The sequence below is a fragment of the Grammomys surdaster genome, unplaced genomic scaffold (genome assembly GCF_004785775.1).
Source record: "Grammomys surdaster isolate TR1022 unplaced genomic scaffold, NIH_TR_1.0 98, whole genome shotgun sequence".
Classification (NCBI taxonomy): domain Eukaryota; kingdom Metazoa; phylum Chordata; class Mammalia; order Rodentia; family Muridae; genus Grammomys; species Grammomys surdaster.
The window spans coordinates 3,523,752-3,536,255 of record NW_021604577.1 but is presented as its reverse complement, the minus strand read 5'-3'; the positions used below and the strand labels follow the sequence as shown (position 1 = coordinate 3,536,255).

Below are 12,504 nucleotides of genomic sequence, written 5' to 3'. Positions count from 1 at the left end.
GTAGATATGTGGGAAAGCATATCCAGAGGGAGAGACTTGTGCTGCAGTCCAGAGTGAACACAACCAGACTGAGGTGGCATGCAGAGACAGGGGAGGGGAATGGAGAAGGGAAAGAGGTGAAGCAGCTAAGAGGACGAAGATACAGAGTATATGTGTTTGGGGTGGGGGCTGGTATGGTAACCAAACTGGTTTATATAGGGGAGAGCAGTCCAAGCCCCTGGGCTGTGGAGTTCAGGAGAAGGGGAAAGGTATGCCAGTCTGGAGGAATCTTGTTATTTCAGGAAGCTGGGAGCATCATTTATTTGATATGGTTTAACGTACCAAAGCCATGTTAAATAGCTGTTTTTCCTTAGCCCTTTGTCTCTGGGTTTGAGACTTAACACTGGCTTCTAAAAAGTACTTAAGTGATTAGAGAGAAGGTATGATGTATTCATAACTTTTCTTGTTACTGTAATCAAATACCAGGAAAGAAGTAATTTGCAGAATAAAAAAACATATAGAAACCAGAGAGAAATGTTCAAGAACATTAACCTGTGTGTGCGTGTGTGTGTGCGTACGCGTGTGCGTGTGCATGTGTGTGTGTTAACAGAGAGAGGGTGTTTACTACCAAACTGTAGCATGGGTTGAATTGTAGGAAAGTGTCTTTAAGAAGGGCTGGGATTCCAAACCTGAATCTTGTATACTGGCAGACAGTACATTTTGCTTACAGTCACTAGACATCATCACAGAATAAAACACTGCTATCGGTGATATGAGGCTTCCCTTTGGGATCCTTGGTCTCACTGATAAAATAATTTGATTTGATTAATAATTTGATAAATTGATAAATAATTCGATTTAATTAACATTTGAGAGGAAAAACAACAAAGGGTGGCAGGCAAGTCAGACATAATCCTAGTGGCTGCCTAAAGAAGGAATGGAAAGAGGAAGATGGCTGTACCTGTGGGTCTAAGGCAGTTGCTGTATTCACTGGGGGAGTTTGGGAAGAAGGGCTTCAGGGAAAGGGTTTCCTCAGAGGGTCAGGAAAACAAGCACAGGAAGAGAGATTTGGGTAAGCAAAGCCAGCAGGATCAGCACTGCTACATGGGAGAAGCTCTTTAAATAGCAGCAATAAAATATGGGCTCCTGGGAAGTGAGTCATCTCAGGAAGGCAAACCAGGTTTCTGGGCTAGGTGATTGACAGGCACAATCAGATGAACTCTTATGGAAGGAGTTAATAGTATGTAATGAAGTCCATAGTATGTAATGGTCTCAACATAGGGGCTAAGGTAGAAATGTAGTAGCTACATTTCAGATGAGGAGAGGTAAGTGCTTTACCTTAACAAAGCCCTTCTAACTCCACCTTTTAATATAGCAATTTAAATTCTAAGGAGGGGCTGTTGTTTTTAGCATGGAAGAGGAAGGGGTACACAGCCAACCCTTAGAGAGAGGGTTCATGCTCAATGTCTACTAAGGCTGGTCATCTGTAACTAGTTTCCTTACAGCATGTCTTTAAATGAAATCATAGAGACGGTAAGCTAAAAAGCATGCAGGCAATAGTGGTAGATAATAAACACTCATGCAACATTAAATTTCCAAAATCAGTAACATGCAATATGCAGAAAACCAAATTTGTATATCAATCATTCTTTTCAAAACCATCTAAATATAAAAAAAGTCATTCTCTTACTATATGTCAGATTTTGATTCAAAATTGTGTACTTTTACACTGTAGATGCTATATGTCAACTACTATAATACTGTGACAGGCAAGACACGGCAGAGGGTTCTTCATTTTTGTGTCTTGCTGAGGACATTTTAGGTTTAATTAAAATTTGATCTCCTTGTTGGAGAATCCCATGAAAAATTGCCCAACTCTGTTCTAGGAACCTGAGATTTCCCTAATAATTTAGCTTAGCTTCTGTTAAACTGCCTGCTTGTGCAATTCAGTGGCAGAGCCAGAAACCAGAATGTGATTTATGCCTTTAGAAGTCCCTTGACCTAAATGCTAGAGGCCATGCTTGGGTCCCAAATACCTGTGTGTAGTCCCAGCCAGCAGAAATAAATGTCTTCAATTGGTACTACCTGTGTCTGAGTGGCCATTTATGGTGGGCTTAACAGTGCAAGTTACCATTTAATATCATCACTGATATAAAAACTATAACTAGAATAACTATGGACTCTTTCTTCTAAACCTTATACAGGTTCCCTAAATTATTTAAATGCTATACGTTTTGAAATACTTATCATATGGCCTATTCATTTATATGTGTTGCTGGAGCTAAAAATTCATTCTTTAATCACTCATCTAAAACATTTTTGAAGTAAACTATAGCATAAGGCGATTTACATTTATAGAGATATTTTTCAAGTAATATGAGATAAAGAAAAAAATAATTATTTTAGTATAGAATACTATGCATAATTTAGCTTTTATCAGTTAATTACGGGAAGTCTATTATTTATCATTTATTAGTTTATCTCTAAGATAACGTTACCCAATATTTTTTCTCATAGATGTACTGTCTAATATGGATATGTATATATACACATACATATACATATATATTACTTATATATGTATATATGTTTTACAATAAGATTATTTGCAATTTTTCTCACAGTTGTATTTCTTATTTTAGACATTTGGAATTAATAAAATCTTGAATTGCTTTTCAATCTCAAGAAACATGCTATATTTTTTTCAAATGCCTTTAAGCATGCTTCCAAAGAAGTTCGATAAAATTTCCTGTCAAAAGTGGACACCTCTTAGCGGGTGTGATGTCACATGTCTTTAATCCTAGCACTCAGGAAGCAGAAGCAGGAGGATCACTGTGAGTTTCAGGCAAGCCTGCTGTACCTAGTACCCCGGCATTCAAGACTATATGGTCAGACTCTATCTAAAACAAAACAGAAAGAAGTGGATGTGCCTCAAAATGCGGTTTTAGAGGTCTTCAAGCTATTGTGACACATGTCAGTACTTGTAATTGCTGGGCTCTGAAGGAATAAACTTCGATGTCTCCTTGGTTTAGACCAGGTTTTCAGTAATGCCAATGTGTCTATAGTCTCAGAAACTCCAGATTTGGGGTAGCTACAGAATGAAAGAGAATAGATTCAGATGTGTGCTAAATCTTAGTTACCTTTATAATTCTTATCTTTAGCGTTCAGAACACAGCAAATTGTTCTTCTCATCTATTAATGCGTTCAATAAAAGAACTCAGAGTATTACGTTACTTAAGAATAGAGATTTAACGTAATCGTCGGCATTGTTAAGTATAAACGTAATGCTGCGGTATTTAGCCATGGGATATAGATATCTCATTCTCACAGATTTGTCAGTATGTGTTATAAGATTTCACTGGATGGTATCTTATGCAGATGGGCATCTATACCCTCAGTGTGTTTGAATACTCCAGTAGACAGTGTTTAGTTCTTCACATGAGTAGCTGACCCTGGTTTCTAACTCCTCATCTGTTGTAGAACAGCCAGGAATTATTATTCTAGGAGACAGCAGTCCTATTCCATTTCTCACATGTCTTTCTAGAATTCATCAATCGTCATACATTGATATCCTATTGTTTCCTCATCTTTTTCTAAAGATTGTCCCAAAATGCCTTTGATTTAGGTGTTCTGTTAACACAGAGAAAAGGCCACCTTGAAGTCTCTGAGTACAGCAGGATATTTCTTCCGTTGGTGTTGGTTTTCCTTTAAACTCGTGTTTTATCTTTTTAAGAGTGCTGAGAAAAAGTATTCTTATGGACCCTACAGATAAGTAAACACTCAGAATATATCATATAGAAAGTAAACATTCCATGATCACATGTTTGTCAGGGGAATATGACTTTCATTTTACTCAAACAGGATGATACTTCTCAGTGGGGTTTAGGACCCACTTTTCTCCATCATATTTCTCAAGAACACACACCCAGAACATAAATTCCCCCCGTTGACATCTGACACAGCTGATTTACACACTACAGACGCTCTTTTACTTTTGAACCAGATCTTCCCTGGAAGCTGTAATATTGTGTGATAAACACTTAAAATTGCCAGCTCCTGGAAGAACCAGAAATTTCTTTTATGCTGTAATTGTGTGATCAAAATACAAATTTTATGCATGGCCCCACCTTCCATTTTTCCTCTTCGCTTTGCTTCTAATTATTCTTATACTGACAAAACTTTAAGTTAGAACTAAGAATAGTCATTCTAGACTACAGTTAATCCTGAAGTTTTTGAAAAGGTATTTACCAAATTTAACATAAAGTATTATTTTAAGTGGCGATTCTTCTCTCAATATTCAGCAGTCTGCTTTATTTTTCTACATTTGTTCTATCCTTTTTCTTTCTTTTTTTTTTTTTTATTGATCTTGGGAGTTATAACTTAACCCAGAAGAAAAGAGCATAACTATACTTAAGAATCCCCATGACTCAGCTTATTTTTCAAGCTGATAGGTTAGAGCCCAGCTTCTTAAATAGTAGGTCATGAACTCATATAAGGCCCTGAAATGTTTGACAACAATAACACATTACAACCAAAAATTAATTTCAAATCGAGCATGCAGTGAATCCGCAGCATTTTTGTTAGTGTTTGCCTGTGCTGCCCACGAGACTTCACAACTTGGTTCTTAGTCCATAAGAGCACTTTCCAACACACATCCATCATACCACGTGGTACCAACAATACTGCATGCAATGTCTCGCCCTTATTAGACTCTGTTCTACACTATTAGCTGTGAGGTTTTGACTATACATGCAAACTCTTCTGTTCTTACGAAACATAAAGGTTAATTATACAAAAGAAAGACTATTAATAATTTTTAACCATCATTCTTCAGCAAGTTCTTGACTGTTAGCATTTCCTATAGGCTCCGCCCAACAGTTACCTAGCAACAGCCAGGGAGGAGCCTGGCTGCCTCTTTTTCCTCTCTCCCCTCTCCCCCATCCCCTCACCCTTCTCCTTCCCCCATCCTCTCTCTCTCCCCATGTTTTCCTAGCCAGCCACTTCCTTCCTTCCTTCCTTCCTTCCTTCCTTCCTTCCTTCCTTCCTTCCTTCCTTCCTTTTTCTTTCTCTTTTTCTTCTCTCTCTTCCTGTCCTTCTCTGTCCTCTTTCTTTCTCCACATCTACTTCCTTCCCCAGACCCCCGTCCCATGTCCCAAATGTCTTCATTTTATACTAGACCTGTTGCATGACTGATACCTTCAGAAGGGGGGGTGAGGATACCTCAGCATGGGCCCGGTAAGCCACCCTCTCTCACTACATCATGCTGCTACTTTATAAAACATATCAACTGTACCGTGTTAAATGTTAAATTTTCAAAACGACTGTTTTTGACTTGAATTTCATTAAAAAAATGTCAGATCAATTTTGTTTGGGGATTAGATTGGAATTTCGAAGAATTTCTGAAAAGGCTACTAAACATACATCTACCCTGTCATACTATGTTTATAAGCAAAGCAACATTCTCAATATTAATGATCAACTCTGGAAAACATTGAGAGCTCTCTTTACTCTGCAGTGTTAAAATATTCAGCTATGATGAAATTCCTCATTCAGACATAAACAACTACATCCAGCTCGTTAGTACAAAAGTCTGCTTTCATTATCAGTGAGTACCAAAAGTAGATGTAGGTCATTGCGTTGTTTCAAGATAAATTAATCTATGACTTGTTATCTGTAAATGTTTCATATGTTGCTATTTTATCTGTACCTGACAATACATAAAGTTTCCTTGATCACAAAGGAAAATGCCCCAAATGTCCTGGATTAGATAACAGTAACCAAGTTTGGGATTCAGTTCCCTTGTCTATATTTTGGAGTTCATTTCTTTTATTAAAAATTAGAGTTTCATGCAGTCCAGGCTGGCCTCAAACTTAATGTGTAGCTTAGGTTGATCTTGAATGCCTAAACTTTCTGATCGACCCACCTCCCCTTAGGAGCTGGAAGTACAGGTGTGTCACTGGCTTGGCTTTACTCAGTGAATCTTCATAAGGATTAACGAAGTAAGGTGTTAAAGTGGACAGAAAGAAGTGATAGAAATGAAATCTTTTCTGAACTCTATATATGTCAACATTATCTTCTATTAATCTATCTACTGTTTAGCAAATCTAACTGTTGCACTTAGTATAGGCTCCATCCCACAATTACCTGACAACAGCCAGGTGTGCCTGAATCACTATAAAGGGGGCTGCTTTCCATCTCCTCATTCTCTTGCTCTATTCTCTTCTCTCTCTCTCCTCTCTCCCCTCCCCCCATTCCCCTCTCCTCTCCCTCCACATGCTCATGGCTAGCCTCTACTCCCCTTCCCTCTCTCTCTTTCTCTCTTTCTCTCTCTCCCCTCCCCACACCTATCTCTGTTTCTATTCTCTCAACTCCCCTCTTCATGCCCCTAAACAAACTATTCTATACTATACCTTTCTGTGTCTGGTCCCTCAGGGGAAAGGGATGCCTCAGCATGGGCCCACAGAAACACCCCCTTTTCCTACATTTGACTCCACCAAACATATTCCTTCCTTCTATTTATTATTATTATTATTAAACACAACACTGAAATGGAATTTTTAAAAAAGAATAGATGAGGCTTGATAGAGAGAATTTTGCCTTTGTACAACTGCAATCATTATTTCATGCTTATTTATTTATAATCTCAGATTAGACTTCAGTTAAAATTTTATTTCTTTGTAATACTTGAGATATTATGTTACAATAAATTTGACACTTTTAAATTTTTAATTTTAAGAAAAATGTCAATTTCCGTGATAGTTCATTTCTCCCTAACCTCAACCCATATAAATGCCCAGAACGTTATATTCATTAAGTTAAGCAATGAACATGTTATCTTCCCTGACATCTGAGCAAACCTTGGCTTGAATAGCGTTCTGTGGGGCTAACACTGTGGCACATTAGTGATTTATAAGAGATGGTAAGATATATTCATTATAGAAGTAGCAGAGGTCAAAGGAGCTCACATAATTTCAGTTGTCAGGCACTCTGTGGAATGGGTATACTTGATAGCAGAACCAGAGATGTCAACAGTTCATTTTGTGGCACCAACATGACTGCTACTGGCCTTACTGAGAGTCAGCATCAACTGTTGGTAACCGGGATATTTCTTTATAAGGAATACAAGACTCTGAGACAAGCCTTTTTTGTTTTCATAGGTTGCTCCAGAATGTGATTTGTGAAAAGACAACTATTATTAGTACTATTATTGTCTACTAAAAAGTGTCACTGTGCACTGTGTTATGTTTGGCAGCCTGGGGAGACTTTCTTGAGAATTAGGTTCCAAGTGAGTAACACTGTACTCCATTGCTCACTAACCACTGTTTTCCCCTTCTGGTGTTAGCACTTGGCACTGATGCAGAATAGCAGATGGCTCAAAGATATCAATTGTTCTTCATTCAAGAAGAATGTCACATACAGAACTCAATTATGCACAAAAGGCTACAGACGGCTTTTGTAGAAGTGTTAGAAGGTACCTCTGCATCTGTGTCTTTATTGTTTGTACTAACAAAGCCTCAGCAGGGATTCTACCTGAAGTGGAGCTGCTCCACTTAATTATAAAGCACTGGGGTGCTTTGCACAACACTAATGGCCACATAAAACAGGAAACAATCTTGGAGGGAAACAGCCTATGCCTCTGCCAGCAGGAGATCCTAGAATATCCTAATCATCTTTCCTGAATCTAGTAACCTTCTCTGAGCAGTGTAAGGTTTGCCTGTGAATTCTCACCTGTAGATTGATTAAGTTCATGGTTAAGGTCTTGGCATGAGGCTTGGTGTCAGATGCTTGTATAGATAGCATGCATGAGGCATGAATTTGATCCTTGATATGGTAAATAAAGCATCAGTTTTTTTAAATCCTAGCTAATCTTCAATAAGCTACTAATCAATTTTCAATATATCCATTTCCTAAAGGATGCAGTGTCTCTTTAAAAGGGAACCGTAGATGTTCAATGTGCTACTTACATCATCCATAAATGTACTGCTTAGTTGTCTCAAAGCATGTGTAATATTCTGGAATTTACTGCAAAGGATTGATCGAACTCTTAGGTCAGTAGAACTAAATGATTCAATCTTTACTTCTTAGCATAATATGTTAAATGTGTCTGATTTTGTATTGATAATAACCTAGAAAGCCTGGTTAAGAGTACATATTGATTTTCAGAACCATTCTAAGAAATAGGCATTAAAGATCCTTAGTAGCAATTTTCCCATTACCCAAAGGGGTCCCTGTCTGATTTAGAACCATTAAAATCATTCTAAAAAGCTGTGTCAGTCCTGCATGCATGCATATACTGAAATGTGGGTGTATGCATACATGTGTATATATCCCAAATTACTTGTTTCAGCTCATGATAGTGAAACACAAGCTAAGATACCCGACATAAAAATAGCCATGTATTTTGGCTCAAGAAATTTATTCACATTTATTCTAAAATGATAGTTCTTTCATATAAATGATTAAAGTGCTTTTTAAACCCAGGGTTTGTCTTTGTTCCGGAAAAGAACAGTGAAAAAAAATAAGGCTAAGATTTCATCACTACTGTATAGTGAGTGAGTCCCTTTGGTTTTCACTAGATCACTCACAACACACACATACACACACAAACACACACACAGATATACTCACTACCTATACACACATACAAACACATACATACTTCACATACATACACAAGTATACACACAGACACATTTAGTTATACACATATACACATACATAGAGATAAAAACACATATAAACAATATATATATTACATACAAAGTGACTTAGCTGCCTAATTTTGGCATGTTATCACCAAATTAAAGACCTGCCTGAGCTACTGAAAATAAGATTAAGGCTAACTGGGCAATTTAGGTAGACCTGATTTCAAAATAGTAAGTAAAATCCATGAGTTCTTTTTAATCAATTGTTGTTACTTGCATATATGTATCTGTATATACATATATATTTCTAAATATAACTTTCTCAGCCTGTACAATGTTATGCCTATGTGTGTTTTCTGAGCTGACCATTTGAAATGAATAACCAGTTGGTGAGCTCTTCCTTGGAGAAGACTATTTCTCCTGCTCTCAGCATGCCATAGTCACCTAGAGTTCTTTATGCAATCTTGTAGGCTAGGGTATATGGGAGTGATTGGAGAGAGAAGTGTTCTAATATCAAAAACATAAGAAAAGATAGTATAACTTTAAAATATAAAAGGACCACAAAACAGTAAGTAAAAATGTTTTCAGATATACCTCTGTGGTAGAAAGCTTTTTCAGAATGCACAAGGTCCCATTTTCAATTCCTACCATTTCAAATCAACAAATGATAATAAATAATAAGTAATAATGAAAAGAATATTTCAAAATATTTCAAAATCTATAACATTTTAAAATAATATTTCAACTTAACATGACTTTCTCACAAATGGCATTTTGAACATGACTTCATAGTTGATGCCTTCGGAATGTATATAAAGGCTGTCATCTTTCTTTTTTTTTTCAATAGTTTATCATGTGTTCAGATTTAAAATGGTAGAATCATACTATATATTCTATAAATTATTAAGAATGGGAATGAGACCTAGAGTGAAATAGAGAGAAACAGAGTTATGAAAACTTGTATTAGCGTCAGAGCATGGGTACAAAAAGAGGAATTGAAGGGAAAACATAAAGCAAAAGTACTGAAATTCTGACTCCACATCTCAAGTGCCATTGCCAGAAATTCCAACTTGAGCATAAGCAACTTAAAATAGTCCCAGAAAACAGGGAACAAAGACAGGTACTGACATGTTGACCTGATGTGGGAGGTATGAGAGTTATGTGCTCAAAGATAAGCACTTGGGGAACTAGGAATGTTTTTTTTTTTTTTTTGGTTTTTCGAGACAGGGTTTCTCTGTATAGCCCTGGCTGTCCTGGAACTCACTCTGTAGACCAGGCTGGCCTCGAACTCAGAAATCCGCCTGCCTCTGCCTCCCAAGTGCTGGGATTAAAGGCGTGCGCCACCACCGCCCGGCTGGGAACTAGGAATGTTAAACCCACACATTGTCTCTTCAAAGAACAAGATACATAACCTGCTATCCTCCCAGAAGGTTAGAAGCAGATGTGGTTAATATCCTTGTGATTGATGGTCTCTTTATGGTTGAGGCCACACTGATCCTCCAACTTATTGTGAGCTTGTCAATCTAAAGACCCTATCTTTATGAAAGGTGTCATATGTAGCCAATCTATAGAACCCATCTTTATTGAAGCTATCACATGCACTTTACAAAAAGTTTCAATGTAGTCATGCCTTAAGCTTTAATGTGTATTTGGGGCTGAGTTAATTATCACCGGAAAAGTTTTCATCAAATTATGATGTGCTTAAAATGCCTAAAATATACTACTTAGGGTCAAATGCCTGATGGTTGAATCAATGCCAACTACTGAGTTGTGTTGAGGCAACTGCCATCTTGACCCTCACAGATAACAATCTGCTGGCTTTGGTGGCTGCGGAGACCCCTCACTCTGATGTATTGTGCTTAGAAAGAAGCAAGTATGCCAAAGTGACTCTCAAAACAACAAAACCTAAAAAAGTAAAAACACAAAACTAACCACCTCACCCAGGATATCCTAGTGATGGGACACCATAGGTCCAGTTTCCCCCTGTGTACACAGGATACCAAGTGTAACCAGAAAAGAGGTAAATGAAACATGCACTAAGGAATTTAAGTGAGACTGACTTCTCTTTCCTCAGTTGAAATGGAAGTTAATGCCCTATCACTGTTAGTGTAGTGTGGTAAGACATATAGGGCAGAAGTACTTGGCAACTATTTCTCTACTACTTTGGTGTCTTAGTCCCTCGTACAAGCAAAAATTTTGTATTCTCAGTATTCCCTTATTCTAATATAGCACTAATTCAGTGAGACTTGTCTGCTAGAATTAAACTCATGAAATTATAAAGAGTCATAGGCTTGTTTACTATGGAAATTAAAATACTCAAGTTAATTTTATTAAACTATTAGGTATAAATGATTTTACATTAATGTTTGTTGTGAATGCTTCAAGTATAACTCTTCTCTTGAAAAATCAATGAAATGCTTTGACAAACAAACGTATTGAGAAACACAACAGGCACAGCTCTAGCATGAAGATAAATCTGTCGATAGAGATGGATGAGTAGTTCAAAGAAGAAAAGAAGTTAATTATTTCATTTATTGTTAGGTTCTGGTTATACATAAATCACATTGCAAAAAGATGGCCTTTTTTTCGATTGAAGCATATAATTTAAAAAAATTAATAACTAAGATTTTGGATGTAAGATATAGGCAAAATGTGCATTTCATTGAGATAAAACTTCAAACTGTTGCAAACTTAGTTCTTGAAGGCAACATTCTTAACATTCTTAACATTCATTAAGGGAAGTATAAGCCTATAGCTTCTAAGTTATTGATGGTTTTGTACATATGATATAAAGGTATACACATTTACATACAATGAAACACAGTCAAAAGAGCAGAAGAGCTTTTCAGTCTTTTCCCCCAAAGGATTATGGGATTATCACTATAAATATAAGTGCACACTTTGAGTTAAGACTCATGTTCTGTGATTTTCTTTTCTAGCTACTACCTGATCTTTCAATATGGAACAAGCAGTGTTAATATATTTAGTTTGTCTCATTGGGGTCAAATAGTCAGATATGTTTTATTATTATGAATGTGCTTCTTACTGCTTTTGTATTTCTATCTAAATTTCCGTGGAAATGTCATAGACTTCAATAAGAACTCCAGGATGTAGCATCATAATGGCAAAACTATCCTTTACTCCATAAAGGTCATCTCCTGGAGATTATTTAAATCCTTTATGAAATATAAAGATGAGATTTTTTTATTTTCCAAAAGAAAGCCAGTAGTGTGCTTATCTGAGTATTTAGAAAACATTATGCAAACTAGTAACCTGTTCGCTTTTCTTACCAAAGAGAACACTTATCTGCCATCACTCAGGAAACTACGTCAGTCATTTGTCATCCCTTTTTACTCTCCGTTTTAATTTATGAATAAAAATTTCACATTATGGCCTTGATATCAAAATTATTCATGAGTCTGACACACTAGATATACATATTAAATCAATATTTTTCCACTTAGTAATATTTAAAAACACTTCCAATCATCCAGCTTCCATTGACATTTTTTTTTCTTCCTAGACTAGAAATGGTGCTGAGGAAAATTGTTAAATTTCATCACTGTCCAGTGAAACTATGAAAACAGATAATGAAAAATTTAAATTATAAACCAGCAAATTTGAAAAAAAAAACCTGTTAATGATCTGTGTTCCTTGAGTACACTGGAATGTTGCAGCCTGTCTATGAACATATAGTGTTCAGTGTAAGATGTCCTGGAAATCCATCCAAAAGTTAAGAAACTGAAAGAGCCTTGCATATAGGTTAGTTCTTCATCATGGACTCAGGTAAAGTAGCAGTGTAATTTTTTCAGAAATATATGTGTGTGTGTGTGTGTGTATGTGTATATATATATATACACATACACATACACACACACAC

At 36.6% G+C, this 12,504-nt stretch overlaps 1 protein-coding gene across 1 annotated transcript in view; it reads right to left on the bottom strand.

Annotated features, from left to right (window-relative positions):
- Positions 1–12,504, bottom strand: part of Mdga2 (MAM domain containing glycosylphosphatidylinositol anchor 2) — a 732,366-nt gene that overhangs the window by 113,938 nt on the left and 605,924 nt on the right. The gene's annotated exons all lie outside the window — the stretch shown is intronic.